Source organism: Salmo salar, chromosome ssa06 (genome assembly GCF_905237065.1).
Source record: "Salmo salar chromosome ssa06, Ssal_v3.1, whole genome shotgun sequence".
Taxonomy (NCBI): Eukaryota; Metazoa; Chordata; class Actinopteri; order Salmoniformes; family Salmonidae; genus Salmo; species Salmo salar.
Genome location: NC_059447.1, coordinates 3,637,429 through 3,657,777, shown reverse-complemented (window position 1 = coordinate 3,657,777; position 20,349 = coordinate 3,637,429). Strand labels below are relative to the sequence as shown.

Genomic DNA, 20,349 nt, shown 5'->3' with positions numbered 1-20,349 from the left:
TATGTTACATGTATCTATATTAATCCACTAGTGTTGTTCTGGAGACTGATGGGGAACAGTGGAATGGGCTATAAGGACTTATGTTACATGTATCTATATTAATCCACTAGTGTTGTTCTGGAGACTGATGGAGAACAGTGGAATGGGCTGTAGGGACTATTTGCAACTACTGTGGTTAGCACAACCTTGTGATTTATTTAACTTCCTGTTTGTCTTTGTAATACTTGTGAGAGGGAGCCCAAAGTGAATGACTTTTTCGTTTGCCCTTGTGCAGTTAAGTGAGAATACTAAACAGTAAATTAATGCAGTATTCATTAGTATCTCGCTGCCTTCCTATTGGCTGTCTCTGGATCTTTGACCCTCCCTGACAGACTACCATTTAAATGTCACCTAACAGTGTGTGTGTGTGTGTGTGTGTGTGTGTGTGTGTGCACGCGCGCACATGTGCTGGTGTGTGAGTGAGCTGTAACCTCGTGGTTACTTTTTATTTTTTTGTCAGAATTGTGTCCTTAAAGTTATAATTTGTCTCCACAGCAACATGGACAATACTGGTTAAAACTCAATCAATCAATCAAATGTATTTATAAAGCCCTTCTTAAATCGTTTTGTTTTGTCTGAAACGTTGTTTCCTCTGCTGCTATTGGACCAGGTCTCTCTTGGAAAAGAGATGTTATCTCAAAGAGAAAAAACCTGTATAAATAATTTAAAAAAATGTTTTTTAAATCAGCTGATGTCACTGCTGTACAGAAACCCAGCCTAAAACCCCAAACGGCAAGCAATGCAGGTGTAGAAGCACTGTAGCTAGGAAAAACTCCCTTGAAAGGCCAGAACCTAGGAAGAAACCGAGAGAGGAACCAGGCTATGAGGGGTGGCCAGTCCTCTCCTGGCTGTGCCGGGTGGAGATTATAACAGAACATGGCCAAGATGTTCAAATGTTCATAGATGACCAGCAGGGTCAAATAATAATAATCACAGTGTTTGTTGAGGGTGCAACAGGTCAGCGCCTCAGGAGTAATTGTCAGTTGGCTTTTCATAGCCACTCATTCAGAGTATCTCTACCGCTCCTGCTGTCTCTAGAGAGTTGAAAACAGCAGGCCTGGGACAGGTAGCACGTCCGGTGAGCAGGTCAGTGTTCCATAGCTGCAGGCAGAACAGTTGAAACTGGAGCAGCAGCAAGGCCAGGTGGACTGGGGACAGCAAGGAGTCATCAGGCCAGGTAGTCCTGAGGCATGGTCCTAGGGCTCAGGTCCTCTGAGAGAGAGAAAGAGAGACAGAGAAAAAGAGAGAAAGAAAGAGAGAGTTAGAGAGAGCATACTTAAATTCACACAGTACACCGGATAAGACAGGAGAAATACTCCAGATATAACAGACTGACCAGAGCCCCCCGACACATAAACTACTGCAGCATAAATACTGGAGGTTGAGACAGGAGGGGTTGGGAGACACAACCACCAACTTACTATCCTGAGACAAGGCCGAGTATAGCCCACAAAGATCTCCACCATGGCACAACCCAAGGGGGGGCGCCAACCCAGACAGGAAGATCACTTCAGTGACTCAACCCACTGAAGTGACGCACCCCTCCTAGGGACGGCATGGAAGAGCACCAGTAAGCCAGTGACTCAACCCCTGTAGTAGGGTTAGAGGCAGAGAATCCCAGTGGAGGGAGGGGGACCGGCCAGGCAGAGACAGCAAGGGCGGTTCGTTGCTCCAGTGCCTTTCCATTCACCTTCACACTCCTGGGCCAGACTACACTCAATCATAGGACCTACTGAAGAGATAAGTCTTCAATAAAGACTTAAAGGTTGAGACCGAGTCTACGTCTCTCACATGGATAGGCAGACCATTCCATAAAAAATGAGCTCTATAGGAGAAAGCCCTGCCTCCAGCTGTTTGCTTAGAAATTCTAGGGACAATTAGGAGGCCTGCGTCTTGTGACCGTAGCGTATGTGTAGGTATGTACGGCAGGACCAAATCGGAAAGATAGGTAGGAGCAAGCCCATGTAATGCTTTGTAGGTTAACAATAAAACCTTGAAATCAGCCCTTGCCTTAACAGGAAGCCAGTGTAGAGAGGCTAGCACTGGAGTAATATGATCACATTTTTGGGTTCTAATCAAGATTCTAGCAGCCGTGTTTAGCACTAACTGAAGTTTATTTAGTGCTTTATCCGGGTAGCCGGAAAGTAGAGCATTGCAGTAGTCTAACCTAGAAGTGACAAAAGCATGGATACATTTTTCTGCATCATTTTTGGTCAGAAAGTTTCTGATTTTTGCAATGTTACGTAGATGGAAAAAAGCTGTCCTTGAAGCAGTCTTGATATGTTCGTCAAAAGACTAATCAGGGTCCAGAATAACACTGAGCTCCTTCACGGTTTTATTTGAGATGACTGTACAACCATCAAGATTAATTGTCAGATCCAACAGAAGATCTCTCTGTTTCTTGGGACCTAGAACAAGCATCTCTGTTTTGTCCGAGTTTAAAAGTAGAACATTTGCCGCCATCCACTTCCTTATGTCTGAAACACAGTCTTCCAATGAGGGCAATTTCGGGCTTCACCATGTTTCATCGACATGTACAGCTGTGTGTCACCCGCATAGCAGTGAAAGTTAACATTATGTCTCCGAATGACGTCACCAAGAGGTAAAATATATAGTGAAAACAATAGTGGTCCTAAAACGGAGCCTTGTGGAACACCGAAATTTACAGTTGATTTGTCAGAGGACAAATCATCCACAGAGACAAACTGATATCTTTCCGACAGATAAGATCTAATCCAGGCCAGAACACTATAAGAAGGAGAAAACATGTATGACGTCATATTCACTGTTATCTTTCTTACCTTCCTCCATGTCTCATATTCACTGTTATCTTTCTACCTTCCTCCATGTCTCATATTCACTGTTATCTTTCTACCTTCCTCCATGTCTCATATTCACTGTTATCTTTCTACCTTCCTCCATGTCTCATATTCACTGTTATCTTTCTACCTTCCCACATGTCTCATATTCACTGTTATCTTTCTACCCTCCCCCATGTCTCATATTCACTGTTATCTTTCCACCTTCCTCCATGTCTCATATTCACTGTTATCTTTGTACCTTCCCAATACCTTCCTCCATGTCTCATATTCACTGTTATCTTTCTACCTTCCCAATACCTTCCTCCATGTCTCATATTTTATCTTTCTACCTTCCCCCATGTCTCATATTCACTGTTATCTTTCTACCCTCCCCCATGTCTCATATTCACTGTTATCTTTCTACCTTCCTCCATGTCTCATATTCACTGTTATCTTTGTACCTTCCCCCATGTCTCATATTCACTGTTATCTTTCTGTAACGCCCTGGCCATAGAGAGGGGTTTTTGTTCTTTATTTTGGTTAGGCCAGGGTGTTACATTGGGTGGGCGTTCTATGTTCCTTTTTCTATGTTTTTGTATTTCTTTGTTTTGGGCCGTGTGTGACTCCCAATCAGGCACAGCTGAAGCTCGTTGTTGCTGATTGGGAGTCACACATAAGGAGCATGTTTTTCCTTTGGGTTTTGTGGGTAATTGTTTCTGTTAGTGTTTGCACCTGACAGGACTGTTTGGCTGTCAGATTTCTTGTTTTGTTTGTATAGTGTTCTTTCTGTGATTAAATATTCAATGATGAACACTAACTCCACTGCACCTTGGTCTTCTCTCTCTCACGACAGCCCTTACACTTTCTACCTTCCCCCATTTCACATATTCACTGTTATCTTTCTACCTTCCCCCATGTCTCATATTCACTGTTATCTTTCTACCTTCCCCCATGTCTCATATTCACTGTTATCTTTCTACCTTCCTCCATGTCTCATATTCACTGTTATCTTTCTACCTTCCCCCATGTCTCATATTCACTGTTATCTTTCTACCTTCCCCCATGTCTCATATTCACTGTTATCTTTCTACCTTCCTCCATGTCTCATATTCACTGTAATCTTTCTACCTTCCCCCATGTCTCATATTCACTGTTATCTTTCTACCTTCCCAATACCTTCCCCCATGTCTCATATTCACTGTTATCTTTCTACCTTCCCAATACCTTCCCCCAGTTTAGAGATGGCTTGATGCGGTTTGCAGCATAGATTGCATAGTACTTTAGTCTCTATGGACCAGATGGCCAGTTGGTGAGGGCCACAGCAAATCCTTTAGTCTCTATGGGCCAGATGGTTGGTTAGTGAGGGCCACAACATAGTACTTTAGTCTCTATGGGACAGATGGCCAGTTGGTGAGGGCCACAGCATAGTCCTTTAGTCTCTATGAGCCAGATGGCCAGTTGGTGAGGGCCACAGCATAGTCCTTTAGTCTCTATGGGCCAGGTGGCCAGTTGGTGAGGGCCACAGCATAGTCATTTAGTCTCTATGGGCCAGGTGGCCAGTTAGTGAGGGCCACAACATGGAGAAAGAAACTGTTCAGTTGGGGGTCTATTACATCCAATCACAGAGTTTACAGCAGCTGACAGTTGCACCTTCATCGCTAATAACTCAAACTGCCTTGGTTTAAATAAAGACAATCTCTGTACAGATGTAGGATCTTAATTTGATCATTCTGTTGCAGGACAACGATGCTGCAATGCAGTTCATTTTAAACTTGTATTGTATTTGAGATTTAAAAAAGCTTTGAGTTTGTAATAGAGGCTACTTCCTCTGCAAGAAAATAACTCAAACTGCCTTGGTTTAGATAAAGACAATCTCTGTACAGATGTCACGTGACAGTCAGAAGTTTTGTGATTTCCTCATATGAAATTAAAAATAGCCTACGAAGTTACAAAATGGCTGTTGAAACTGTGGCAAACATTTCTCAGCAACATTAGAAGTGGGACAAATGTGTTAATTTGAAGGAAAGACGGGCAGACTGGTAAGTCTACTGTAGGCTACATAGAACTATTATAAAGTTATGTTGTGGTCAGAGAAAGCTTGAGATATGATCCTTTATCATGCTGACTGACCTGAAGGTCTCTGTAGGAAATGAGATATGATCCTTTATCATGCTGACTGACCTGAAGGTCTGTGTAGGAAATTAGATATGATCCTTTATCATGCTGACTGACCTGAAGGTCTCTGTAGGAAATTAGATATGATCCTTTATCATGCTGACTGACCTGAAGGTCTCTGTAGGAAATGAGATATGATCCTTTATCATGCTGACTGACCTGAAGGTCTCTGTAGGAAATGAGATATGATCCTTTATCATGCTGACCGACCTGAAGGTCTCTGTAGGAAATGAGATATGATCCTTTATTATGCTGACCGACCTGAAGGTCTCTGTAGGAAATGAGATATGATCCTTTATCATGCTGACCGACCTGAAGGTCTCTATAGGAAATGTTGTGAAAATATCAGGCTTAGACTACATGTGCTGGTATTTAGACTTAAATCACCTGGCTTTTCGATATGTCTTTTAGTAAATGTTTTATTTCTAAAAGAGATAATGAATAAATGAGAACAATTGACATTCAATAATTACTTGTCTCTGTGTTAACCACAACCAACATGCTGGATCTCTGTTTAGTTGTCACTGTGTTAACCACAACCAACATGCTGGATCTCTGTTTAGTTGTCACTGTGTTAACCACAACCAACATGCTGGATCTCTGTTTAGTTGTCACTGTGTTAACCACAACCAACATGCTGGATCTATGTTTAGTTGTCACTGTGTTGGCCACAACCAACATGCTGGATCTCTGTTTAGTTGTCACTGTGTTAACCACAACCAACATGCTGGATCTCTGTTTAGTTGTCACTGTGTTAACCACAACCAACATGCTGGATCTCTGTTTAGTTGTCACTGTGTTAACCACAACCAACATGCTGGATCGCTGTTTAGTTGTCACTGTGTTGGCCACAACCAACATGCTGGATCTCTGTTTAGTTGTCACTGTGTTAACCACAACCAACATGTTGGATCTCTGTTTAGTTGTCACTGTGTTAACCACAACCAACACGTTGGATCTCTGTTTAGTTGTCACTGTGTTAACCACAACCAACATGCTGGATCTATTTTTAGGGGTCAGTGCTCTAAAATGAGTCTCTCTGGGGAGAAAGAGGAGGGGGGCCCTGCCTCTAAAATGTGTCTCTTTGTGGAACATGACACCAAAGCTAAGAGGTGAGATAACAGTTTTGTTTAATTAATTAGTTCTATTTCCACAATTTTTTCACATATGTTTTTTAATCAGAAATGGTTGCTCTTGGGTACCTTCAATCGAATGTTTAGCTGGAATGGGATATTCATGTCCTGTATATTTGACTTTGATATGTGGTTGTCTCACTTAGCTATCTTAAGATAAATGCACTTACAGATGCCATATATTAATTTGACCCAGTTTCTCACGGCAGAAAAATAATTCTGCAGCAACAGGAAATGTGAATTATTATGTGGATTATAAAAATTCATTCACATTTTTTGTTAGGAAAAAATCAAGTTTGACATTTTTTAAGTATTTTAAAAGCTAAAAAACACTACAATAAGTCAACTGTATTGTAAGTCACTCTGGTCCTGGTTTCCTGATAGAGATGGAATTTAGGCTTACAAGTGTATTAAGTGGCTGAAGATGTAACATCCATTTCCCACGCACCATGCAGAGAGAACGGTCACTATGACGACTGAAAACACAACCGTGGGATGAACAAGTGACACATTTCTGGGCAAGTGCGGTCCATTTATTCCAAGATGGCGTAGCAGTTCAGACGTCCTCTACCCTCCTCTTGTCGTGTCCCGTGTATATATATATTTACATATTTTTCTTCACTTATCTTTTTACATTTTTTTCTTCTAAAAACTCAACCTCAAAGCACTCTCCTGCAACCCGCCTCACCAATTAAAGTATTATTTACCTCATCTGAAATCCACAACAGAAGCTAGCCAGAGGTTAGCCATTTTCACTGGCTAACGTTGGAGTTCAGCTAGCCACGGTTAGCTGTCCTCAGCTATCCATTAGCTCGAAAAGCTATCGCCAGTTTTTGTACAGCGCGACTCAGACCAGAGCATACCGGACCTATTCTCTCTCCTTTCCCCGATTTCTACTGCAGGCTCTGGACATTTACACCTGGATCTTGCAGCTAACTAGCTGCTACCTGAGTGACTATTGGCAACGTCGGTCCCGGAATTAACACACATTATTCCGGAGCTAGCCAGCTAAAGAGTTCCGTCAGCCACTCGTGGGCTTTTCCTGAGCTAGCCAGCTGAAGTGTTTCCTGGGCTACAATCACCTATCCTGACCCTTTTTACTGCCGATGCGGAGCCCCATCGGGCCTTCACGACTGGACCACCGACGTTATCTGCCCGATGGAGTTATCCAACTGGCCCCTCCGTCGCGACGTAACCTGATCGCCCATCTGTGGCCGGCTAATCGTTAGCTGTCTTATCGGCTGCGATCTGAATAGGTCTATCGGACACTTTTCTTGGGCCACTATAACTAACTATTTTGCCAACTTGGACAGGTCCCCCCTTCCACACGGAACCCCACTAACCCACAGACGGAAACGCACGAGGTGGCTAAAAACAGACCTCCCTCCATCTTCCACCAGCTTGCTACCTATGGCCCGGCTAGCTGTCTGAATCTCACTGGACCCTTTGATCACTCGGCTAAGCATGCCTCTCCTTAATGTCAATATGCAATGTCCATTGCTGTTCTGGTTAGTGTTTATTGGCTTATTTCACTGTAGAGCCTCTAGCCCTGCTCATTATACCTTATCCAACCTCTCAGTTCCTCCACCCACACATGCAATGACATCTTCTGGTTTCAATGATGTTTCTAGAGACAATATCTCTCTCATAATCACTAAATGCCTAGGTTTACCTCCTCTGTATTCACATCCCACCATACCTTTGTACATTATACCTTGAAGCTATTTTATCGCCCCCAGAAACCTGCTCCTTTTTCTCTCTATTCTGGACGTCACAGACGACCAATTCTTATAGCTTTTAGCCGTACCCTCATACTTATTCTTCTCTGCTCCTCTGGGGATGTAGAGGTGAATCCAGGCCCTGCAGTGCCTGGCTCCACTCCTACTCCCCAGGCGCTCTCTTTTGATGACTTCTGTAACCGTAATAACCTTGGTTTCATGCATGCATTAGAAGCCTCCTCCCTAAGTTTGTTTTATTCACTGCTTTAGCACACTCTGCCAACCCAGATGTCCTAGCTGTGTCTGAATCTTGGCTTAGGAAGTCCACCAAAAACTCTGAAGTCTTCATCCCTAACTACAACGTTTTCAGACAAGATAGAACGACCAAAGGGGGCGGTGTTGCAATCTTCTGCAGAGATAGCCTGCAGAGTTCTGTCCTGCTATCCAGGTCTGTACCCAAACAATTTGAACTTCTACTTTTAAAATCCACCTCTCGCTCACCGTTGCCGCCTGCTATAGACCCCCCTCGGCCCCTAGCTGTGCTCTGGACACCATATGTGAACTGATTGCCCCCCATCTATCTTCAGAGCTCGTGCTACTAGGTGACCTAAACTGGGACATGCTTAACACCCCAGCCATCCTACAATCCAAGCTTGATGCCCTCAATCTCACACAAATTATTAATGAACCCACCAGGTACAACCCCAAAGCCGCAAACACTGGCACCCTCATAGATATCAGCCTAACCAACGTGCCCTCTAATTACACCTCTGCTGTTTTCAACCAAGATCTCAGCGATCACTGCCTCATTGCCTGCACCCGTAATGGGTCAGCGGTCAAACGACCTCCACTCATCACTGTCAAACGCTCCCTGAAACATTTCAACGAGCAAGCCTTTCTAATCGACCTGGCCCTGGTATCCTGGAAGGATATTGACCTCATCCCGTCAGTAGAGGATGCCTGGTTATTTTTTTTTAAATGCCTTCCTCACCATCTTAAATAAGCATGCCCCTTTCAAGAAATTTAGAACCAGGAACAGATATAACCCTTGGTTCTACCCAGACCTGACTGCCCTTAACCAACACAAAAATATCCTGTGGCGTTCTGCATTAGCATCGAACTGCCCCCGCGATATGCAACTTTTCAGGGAAGTTAGAAACCAATACACACAGGTAGTTAGAAACGCCAAGGCTAGCTTTTTCAAACAGAAATTTGGTTCCTGCAACTCAAACTCTAAAAAGTTCTGGGACATTGTAAAGTCCATGGAGAATATGAACACCTCCTCCCAACTGCCCACTGCACTGAGGATAGGAAACTCTGTCAACACCGATAAGCCCACTATAATTGAGAATTTCAATAAGCATTTTTCTACGGCTGGCCATGCTTTCCACCTAACTACCCCTACTGCATTCAACAGCACTGCACCCCCCACAGCTACTCGCCCAAGCCTCCCCCATTTCTACTTCTCCCAAATCCATTCAGCTGATGTTCTGAAAGAGCTGCAAAATCTGGAAACCTACAAATCAGCTGGGCTTGATAATCTGGACCCTTTCTTTCTAAAATTATCTGCCGAAATTATTGCAACCCCTATTACTAGCCTGTTCAACCTCTCTTTCGTGTCGTCTGAGATTCCCATAGATTGGAAAGCAGCTGCTGTCATCCCGCTCTTCAAAGGAGGTGACACTCTTGACCCAAATTGCTACAGACCTATATCCATCCTACCCTGCCTTTCTAAGGTCTTCGAATGCCAAGTCAACAAACAGATTACCGACCATTTCGAATCCCACCGCACCCTCTCCGCTATGCAATCTGGTTTCAGAGCTGGTCATAGATGCACCTCAGCCACGCTCAAGGTCCTAAACGACATCGTAACCGCCATCGATAAGAAACAATACTGTGCTGCCGTATTCATTGACCTGGCCAAAGCTTTTGACTCTGTTAATCACCACATCCTCATCGGCAGACTCAGACTCAGTAGCCTTGGTTTCTCAAACGATTGCGTCGCCTGGTTCACCAACTACTTCTCTGACAGAGTTCAGTGTGTCAAATTGGAGGGCCTGCTGTCCGGACCTCTGGCAGTCTCTATGGGGGTACCACAGGGTTCAATTCTTGGGCCAAATCTTTTCTCTGTATACATAAATGATGTCGCTCTTGCTGCTGGTGAATCTCTGATCCACCTCTACGCAGACGACACCATTCTGTATACTTCTGGTCCTTCTTTGGACACTGTGTTAACAACCCTCCAGACGAGCTTCAATGCCATTCAACTCTCCTTCCGTGGTCTCCAACTGCTCCTAAACACAAGTCAAACTAAATGCATCCTCTTCAATCGATCGCTGCCTGCGCCTGCCCGCCTGTCCAGCATCACTTCTCTGGACGGTTCTAACTTAGAATTTGTGGACAACTACAAATACCTAGGTGTCTGGTTAGACTGTAAACTCTCCTTCCAGACTCACATCAATCATCTCCAATCCAAAGATAAATCTAGAATTGGCTTCCTATTTCGCAACAAAGCATCCTTCACTCATGCTGCCAAACATACCCTTGTAAAACTGACCATCCTACCAATCCTCGACTTCGGCGATGTCATTTACAAAATAGACTCCAATACCCTACTCAACAAGCTGGATGCAGTCTATCACAGTGCCATCCGTTTTGTCACCAAAGCCCCATATACTACCCACCACTGCGACCTGTACGCTCTCTTTGGCTGGCCTTCACTACATAATCGTCGCCAAACACATTGGCTCCAGGTCATCTACAAGACCCTGCTAGGTAAAGTCCCCCCTTATCTCCGCTCACTGGTCACCATAGCAGCACCCACCTGTAGCACGCGCTCCAGCAGGTATATCTCTCTGGTCACCCCTAAAGCCAACTCCTCCTTTGGTCGTCTCTCCTTCCAGTTCTCTGCTGCCAATGACTGGAACGAACTACAAAAATCTCTGAAACTGGAAACACTTATCTCCCTCACTAGCTTTAAGCACCAGCTATCAGAGCAGCTCCCAGATCACTGCACCTGTACATAGCCCATCTATAATTTAGCCCAAACAACTACCTCTTCCCCTACTGTATTTATTTATTTTATTTATTTTGCTCCTTTGCACCATATTATTTATATTTTAACTTTGAACTTTCTTCAAACTACAAATCTACCATTCCAGTGTTTTACTTGCTATACTTTATTTACTTTGCCACCATGGCCTTTTTTACCTTTACCTCCCTTATCTCACATCATTTGCTCACATTGTATATAGTCTTATTTTTTTCTACTGCATCATTGATTGTATGTTGTTTTACTCCATATGTAACTCTGTGCTTTTGTATGTTGTCGAACTGCTTTGCTTTATCTTGGCCAGGTCGCAATTGTAAATGAGAACTTGTTCTCAACTTGCCTACCTGGTTAAATAAAGGTGAAATAAAATATTTAAAAAATTAAATAAAATTCACTCATTCTTCCCTTGCCCTTTGCCCTGCACGTGTCTACTCATCATACGTCATGATATGTTATCAGAAGTGTCCAGTTAATTTGAGGGTGTATTTAAAGAGAGGGAGAGGGTGTATTTAAAGCGTTTGAAATGCAGCCATGGATAGTTTAGAAGTAACATTACCACGTGATCAATGACGTCCAAAGCTTCATTTGATCTCATGCTTTTTCTAACCACGACTGCATTTAAAACTCATAAAAGACACACCCTTCTCCACTTAACCTCACCTTATGCCCTTGGGGGAATCCCCACGGCCAACTTGGCCATCGGTCCAAACGATTAGCCAAGCAAGGGAAGTTCGCAACGTAAGCTCCTCAGCCCTCGTTTTTTATTGAGTTTGCGAGTGTACTATTATATTCACTTCAGGGCCTGAAACGCCCCATAATTCAAATTGCAATGATTGTGCATCCACTAAGAAAAGACCGCCATAAAACCTCAACATGTCGAATGTAAATCAATGTAAATAAGTTAGAAATTGTGCTACTAATGACGGCACAAACACATCTTGTAAAGTTAATGGATGTTTTTGTTTGGTTATCTTTTGTAAATTGTAGAAAACATTTTCCTTCTTCAGAAGTTCCAGCTAGGTAGGCTAATGTTAGTTAGCTAATTAGTTTTCTAGGTATCATACAGTAGGCGTATATTAATAATTCTAAAGTTAATATAAGTAGACATGCAATCATCATTAACTGTAGCCCATATAATGCACCCACAAGCTATTGGTGGCTGAAAACGCAATCACAATTTCCACCTGGTGCCGGTGCTTTTTTCGAGTCAAAGTCTCTTTCAAACACTGACCTCTACTGGACACCATATTAACACATTTAGTTCGATGTCTTCCAGTTTGTAGAGACTGAACTGTGTCTGAGCAGGTAGGGACGGGGATTTGGATCAGACCTCTACTGGACACCTTATTAACACATTTAGTTTGACGTCTTCCAGTTTGTAGAGACTGAACTGTGTCTGAGCAGGTAGGGACGGGGATTTGGATCAGACCTCTACTGGACACCTTATTAACACATTTAGTTTGATGTCTTCCAGTTTGTAGAGACTGAACTGTATCTCAGCAGGTAGGGACGGGGATTTGGATCAGACCTCTACTGGACACCTTATTAACACATTTAGTTTGATGTCTTCCAGTTTGTAGAGAGTGAACTGTAGCTCAGCAGGTAGGGATGGGGATTTGGATCAGACCTCTACTGGACACCTTATTATTTAGTTTGATGTCTTCCAGTTTGTAGAGACTGAACTGTATCTCAGCAGGTAGGGACGGGGATTTGGATCAGACCTCTACTGTTAACACATTTAGTTTGATGTCTTCCAGTTTGTAGAGAGTGAACTGTAGCTCAGCAGGTAGGGATGGGGATTTGGATCAGACCTCTACTGGACACCTTATTATTTAGTTTGATGTCTTCCAGTTTGTAGAGACTGAACTGTATCTCAGCAGGTAGGGATGAGGATTTGGATCAGACATCAACATAGACACAAGATTGAATCCTGGCTATAGTTGAAAAATGATTTTTTCTTCCCATTGTTGTTTAAATAATGTGTTTCATTTAGTGTAGCCTATGATAATATTCTGTCTTTAGTATCCTAAATAATCCCACTGTAACGGTTGTCGTCGGGGATAGAGGACCAAAACGCAGCAGGAATGTGGATGCTCATCTTGTTATTTATTTTTAAATTAAGAGAACACCAAAATAACAAACCGAAAAACACACGAACAACAAAACAGGCAACGAGAAACACCTGCCTCCAATTGAGAGTCCAGCACCCAAACCTAAACATAGAAAACCTAAACTAGACAGAATGCAGAAATACAACCTAGAACATACTAACCTAGAACATACACCCAAAACCCAGGAACACATAAATCAAACACCCCTCTACAACACACACAAAACCCCCACCATACAAAACAAACATCCCTCTGCCACGTCCTGACCAAAATACTAAACAACTACTCCCTCTGCTGGTCAGGACGTGACACCCACAGATGCATAGTTTTTTAACTAAATGGTGTTTATTAGTAATCAAATCTATCAATGGCATTTTCGGAACAATTTGGTCAAACCCCAAAGGGTTCAGAAAGCCTCAGTTCCCCATCACTAGTGGACAGCCCCATGAGTGTCTTTCAGAACCCCTCCTAAAACCACCTGTTTAGTTTTGGTTGTTGTTAGTGACTCTTTGTTAGTTCCCTCTTCTGTTTGAGAGACAATGGTTTATTTGTTGTTGGGGAACGTAACAATGTTCATGCGATTAAATTAAATCACCCGAATGTTTCGATGTGTCTGTTAGTAAATGGGCCCTGCCTCTAAAATCAGGCTCTCTGGGGAACATGACACCAAAGCTAAGAGTTGAGATGACAATTTTATGAAGAATTTATTAAGTAATCAAATGTAAAACATGTTTATTATACACTCTTAGAAAACAAGGTTCCTTAAAGAACCAAAAAGGCTTCTATCATTTCCTTAATATATGGAACCACTAAAAGTTGTATATATTTTGGGGTTCAGTGAAGAACCTCTAGAGTTCTGATCAACAAAAAGTTAGTGATTTGAGGATGTGAACCAAGCAGCCCTCCAGTGGTCAGATCAATCTCGCCCGTTTTTTCCAGCGACCGGCCCGGGATTAAAACCAGCCACCTTTTGGCCACAGCTCCAACTCCTTAGCCACTGGGCAAAAACCTGAGTTAATCTTCAGAAATAAGCATGAGTTAATCTGCCAAAATGAAGACAAAATGCTATACAGACTAGAGGTCGACCGATTAATCGGAATGGCCGAATAATTAGGGCCGATTTCAAGTTTTCATAACAATCGGTAATCAGTATTTTTGGCCACCGATTTGCCGAATGTTATTTTTTTTAGACCTTTATTTAACTAGGCAAGTCAGCTAAGAACACATTCTTATTTTCAATGACGGCCTAGGAACGGTGGGTTAACTGCCTTGTTCAGGGGCAGAACGACAGATTTTTACCTTGTCAGCTTGGGGATGCAACCTTACGTTAACTAGCCCAACGCTCTAACCACCTGCTTTACGTTGCCAAGGTAAGTTGCTAGCTAGCATTAAACTTATCTTATAAAAAAACAATCAATCAATCATAAACACTAGTTAACTACACATGGTTGATGATATTACTAGTTTATCTAGCCTGTCCTGCTTTGCATATAATCGATGTGGTGCGCATTCGCGAAAAAGGACTGTCTTTGCTCCAAAGTGTACCTAACCATAAACATCAATGTCTTTCTTAAAATCAATACACAAGTATATATTTTTAAACCTGCATATTTAGTTAATATTGCCTGTTAACATGAATTTCTTTTAACTAGGGAAAATGTGTCACTTCTCTTGCAAACAGAGTCAGGGTATATGCAGCAGTTTGGGCCGCCTGGCTCGTTGCGAACTGTGAAGACTATTTCTTCCTAACAAAGACAGCCGACTTCGCCAAACGGGGGATGATTTAACAAAAGCGCATTTGCGGGAAAAAAAGCACAATCGTTGCACGACTGTACCTAACCATAAACATCAATGCCTTTCTTAAAATCAATACACAGAAGTATATATTTTTAAACCTGCATATTTAGCTAAAAGAAATCCGGGTTAGCAGGCAATATTAACCAGGTGAAATTGTGTCAGTTCTCTTGCGTTCGTTGCACGCAGAATCAGGGTATACAGAATCTGGCTCATTGCGAACTAATTTGTCAGAATTTTACGGAACTATGAAATAACATTGTAGGTTGTGCGATGTAACAGGAATATTTAGACTTATGGATGCCACCCGTTAGATAAAATATGGAACGGTTCCGTATGTCACTGAAAGAATAATGTTTTCGAGATGATAGTTTCCGGATTTGACCATATTAATGACCTAAGACCTTATTATATTATAGTTAAGTCCATGATTTGATATTTGATAGAGCAGTCTGACTGAGCGGTGGTAGGCAGCAGCGGGCTCGTAATAGTCAAAGGTATATGGTTTAGAGAGAAATAGTCGACGCGTCATAATTCCTGTAATAACTTGCGGCTGAACTTGAAAGGGGTTCCTTCGTTATTTTACCGTTCATGTCTTCCATAGAGAATGTCTTGATCTACTTCAAATAAGGTCTGTGTTTTGTGCTTAAACCGCCTCGGCGTTTTGTATCCCGTGTAAATCTCACTAGGTAACGTTTGTCAACATATTTTCATAAATCCACTCTACAAAAAAATGTATCTTCGCTTATATTGATCAGAGTTATATCCTATGGATATCTACACAGTTATACAATTGGCAAGGTGGTGTAAGCCTAAACCAAACACAGACCTTATTTTAAGTTAATTTCAAAATATCCTATGGAATAAATGAAGGAACCGCTTTTCAGATTTTGCTAGAAGGTGTCATGGGAATTATGACTCGCACTTTGGTAGTCAATTCTTACCATGCCCATTATTAAAATAGGATTTCCTGCATATAGAAATTATAGTTTTTGTTTTCAGCATTCATCACAGGTAACTTAAACTCTATTTTTATTATTCAAACAGTTGAGAGTATTTGTCTCCTAAGCAGACTCTTCAGTATTGTTGTCACTTCAGAGCTGTGTGTGTGTGTATATATATATATATATATATATATACACATATTAAAAAGTCATAATAATAATTGGCCGATTAATCGGTATCAGCGTTTTTGGTCCTCCAATAATCGGTATCGGTGTTGAAAAATCATAATCGGTCGACCTCTAGTTGAGACACCGAAGTTTATTGTTCAATTGGCTCTACGGTAAGGGACAGTATGAGTGTAGCCAGATCCTTTTCACTCTCTAGCCTTGTTTCATTATGTGGTTCACCGGATTCGTTATCGTATCGAGACTAGAGACCGTCGAACGTCCTGCTAGCTTGCTACTATACCAGCAGCATCCTAGTTATCCTAGCTACGACTACATCACCGGCTGCCTGCATTTCTTGTGGACCGATGGAGCTCCCTGGTTGTTTCATCCACCTGTTAAATCCCGTGGAGGGCTTCTCCCTCTCTCATTGACGGATGCTGGCTACCTCTGTCCGGTTCTCCTCTCTTCACTAGATGGACAGTAACTTTAGTGTTTAACCCCTCTGTGTCCATTGTCCAAACATTTGAATATTATTTTTGGGGCGCCTCAAGTAGGCTGGACCTATGACATTTTTAACAACGTTTTTTTTCTGATGAAAACTAGTTCATTGCATCCGCCATGGGGCCCAGTTTCATAATATTACCTTACAAATGAATGTACTGGGAAAATACCATTTTATCAACCAGATGTGACTGAATAAATGTTCAGGTTTATTGATAATCGTTATAGTAATGAAGTATAATTTCAAAACATGAGCATAAAAACAGGTAATAATAAAGAATCATTATATTACTTCACAGTAATCTGTTAAATGCTTTTTCAGTCCTTCCTTTTGCGTTAGCAGTGTGGAAAGGGACAGAAAGAAGCGCACACAGGAGTTTTCCTGTGAGGGGGAGTGGTGGTGTATCCAGGGAGAAAACAAAACTAATATTCTGAAATGTCATTTGTGGTCTTATGCTGCCATCTATTGAAATTATGTAGCAACTGCAGTAGTAGTGAATAATGTGTATTTCCTTACTAAAGTAGTAATTACTCAGAATTGCAAAATATAAAATGTTCTAGTTCATTTTACCACTTACAACCATAAAATAACCATTTATAGCATCACAAACAATGAAACTGACATAAACCAAAAACATTATACATTTAGTTAATTATATATACTGCTCAAAAAAATAAAGGGAACACTTAAACAACACAATGTAACTCCAAGTCAATCACACTTCTGTGAAATCAAACTGTCCACTTAGGAAGCAACACTGATTGACAATAAATTTCACATGCTGTTGTGCAAATGGAATAGACAACAGGTGGAAATTATAGGCAATAAGCAAGACACCCCCAATAAAGGAGTGGTTCTGCAGGTGGTGACCATAGACCACTTCTCAGTTCCTATGCTTCCTAGCTGATGTTTTGGTCACTTTTGAATGCTGGCAGTGCTTTCACTCTAGTGGTAGCATGAGACGGAGTCTACAACCCACACAAGTGGCTGAGGTAGTGCAGCTCATCCAGGATGGCACATCAATGCGAGCTGTGGCAAGAAGGTTTGCTGTGTCTGTCAGCGTAGTGTCCAGAGCATGGAGGCGCTACCAGGGGACAGGCCAGTACATCAGGAGACGTGGAGGAGGCCGTAGGAGGGCAACAACCCAGCAGCAGGACCGCTACCTCCGCCTTTGTGCAAGGAGGAGCAGGAGGAGCACTGCCAGAGCCCTGCAAAATGACCTCCAGCAGGCCACAAATGTGCATGTGTCTGCTCAAACGGCCAGAAACAGACTCCATGAGGGTGGTATGAGGGCCCGACGTCCACAGGTGGGGGTTGTGCTTACAGCCCAACAGCGTGCAGGACGTTTGGCATTTGCCAGAGAACACCAAGATTGGCAAATTTGCCACTGGCACCCTGTGCTCTTCACAGATGAAAGCTGGTTCACACTGAGCACGTGACAGACGTGACAGAGTCTGGAGACGCCGTGGAGAACGTTCTGCTGCCTGCAACATCCTCCAGCATGACCGGTTTGGCGGTGGGTCAGTCATGGTGTGGGGTGGCATTTCTTTGGGGGGCCGCACAGCCCTCCATGTGCTCGCCAGAGGTAGCCTGACTGCCATTAGGTACCGAGATGAGATCCTCAGACCCCTTGTGAGACCATATGCTGGTGCGGTTGGGTTGGCCCTGGGTTCCTCCTAATGCAAGACAATGCTAGACCTCATGTGGCTGGAGTGTGTCAGCAGTTCCTGCAAGAGGAAGGCATTGATGCTATGGACTGGCCCGCCCGTTCCCCAGACCTGAATCCAATTGAGCACATCATGTCTCGCTCCATCCACCAACGCCACGTTGCACCACAGACTGTCCAGGAGTTGGCGGATGCTTTAGTCCAGGTCTGGGAGGAGATCCCTCAGGAGACCATCTGCCACCTCATCAGGAGTATGCCCACGCATTGTAGGGAGGTCATACAGGCACGTGGAGGCCACACACACTACTGAGCCTCATTTTGACTTGTTTTAAGGACATTACATCAAAGTTGGATCAGCCTGTAGTGTGGTTTTCCACTTTAATTTTGAGTGTGACTCCAAATCCAGACCTCCATGGGTTGATAAATTGGATTTCCATTGATTATTTTTGTGTGATTTTGTTGTCAGCACATTCAACTATGTAAAGAAAAAAGTATTTAATAAGATTATTTATTTCATTCAGATCTAGGATGTGTTGTTTAAGTGTTCCCTTTATTTTTTTGAGCAGTGTATATAAAACTATTTATTTAGATGGGTGACATTATCTGCCAAAGTAACAGACCTGTAGACAAAGAAGAGCTCTCCAGTAGGTACCAAAACACTCAAACGATGTTTTCTCAAAAGTGAGGTCACAAGTTTATCAATGTTCAAAGCAAATTACTTTTCCCATTGTTTCTCAACTGTAGTGTGTAACCGGTATAAAATGGTTAGTTAGCTAGTTAGCTATACTATGATATACCATTCTCTAGCCCTGAGTCTATATAGTGTAACCGGTGTGAGATGGTTAGCTAGTTAGCGGGGTGCGCACTAATAGCATTTCAATCGGTGACGTCACTCGCTCTGAGACCTTGAAGTAGTTATTCCCCTTGCTCTACAAGGACCGCGGCTTTTGTGGAGCAGCGATGGGTAACGGTGATTCGAGGGTGACTTGTCGATGATATGATATGATATGACTCATAGAGTCCCTGGGGCGAGGAGAGGAAGCTATACTGTGAAATACCATTTTCTAGCCCTGAGTCTCCTTTTATCCAAAAAACACTTTAAAATTTTGCTACATAAGACCGAATCGAGCCAGTTGGTCACATTTGACTGTGTAAAACCTAGCAGTACTACTGATTTCTCTGAGAGTGAGGCAGATATATATTATTACTGTGTAAAACCTAGCGGTACTACTGATTTCTCTGAGAGTGAGACAGATATATATTATTACTGTGTAAAACCTAGCAGTACTACTGATTTCTCTGAGAGTGAGGCAGATATATAGCATTTAGCAAAAAAACATGATTATTTGTCTCTCTGAAATGAAACCATCAAGTGATAGATTTTAAACAAATACATATCTGTCATTGAACAACCCCATGCCATGATTAGATAGTGAAAAACACACCAATCTCTTTCATAATTTAATTAAACAATAAAAGCTCATTTATGAACATTTCTGAAAATGGATATATCGTTTTGGAATGAAACTTCTTATGTTTCCCCATCTGAGCTCAGAGTAGATGAGAGATGTAATGTTTGTCTCTGTTGTGTTGAAGCCCAATCAAGCAGGAGAGACCAGCCTCCCCTGTTCCCAGCTGTGTGTCCATGAAGAGTGACAAGTCTATGGGTGAACCTATATACTTTAGAGATGGAGACTTTTCTACTGAACAAAGGTAAGAAGAACTCATGGGTAATGGTCAGTGAGTTAAACAACACTGTCTCTAGTCATTTCTCCTCTCCCATTTTCCCATTTCTTTTTTGCTGTTTTCATAATCCATAGGCTAATCCTTTTGTTTAATATTGTTTTAGGACTATGAAAATGGACAAACACAACATTCCCTCCGTGTGTGTGTGTGTGTGTGTGCGTGGGTGCGTGTGTGTGTGTGTTCACTCCCTGGATGAGGAGATGTAATCTCATGTTTTGTCCACAGAAACCAACAGGAGAAATCAGAGTCAGAGAATCTCAGTGGTCAGTCTTCCCAAAGTCATCAAACAGACCTGGCCTCCATATTCAGTGTATGTGGTCCTGTTATGTACATTTGTATTTGTTTTCCTCAAGTGAAGTTGATCTGTCAATCATTCATTAACTTCTATGGGCTAGGTGGGACGTCAGCGTCCCACTCTATTCAACAGCCAGTGGAAGAGCGTGGCGCGAAATACAAAAACCTCAGAAATGCTATAATTTCAATATTTCAAACATACGACT

At 42.4% G+C, this 20,349-nt stretch overlaps 1 long non-coding RNA gene across 1 annotated transcript; it reads left to right on the top strand.

The window, feature by feature from the left end:
* The first annotated feature begins 6,078 nt into the window (after window positions 1-6,078).
* On the top strand, window positions 6,079-20,125 carry LOC123743365 (uncharacterized). The gene is made up of 3 exons (XR_006770094.1): window positions 6,079-6,127; window positions 19,700-19,816; window positions 20,075-20,125. It is a non-coding gene; the product is annotated as an uncharacterized lncRNA (long non-coding RNA).
* The last annotated feature ends 224 nt before the right edge of the window (window positions 20,126-20,349 follow it).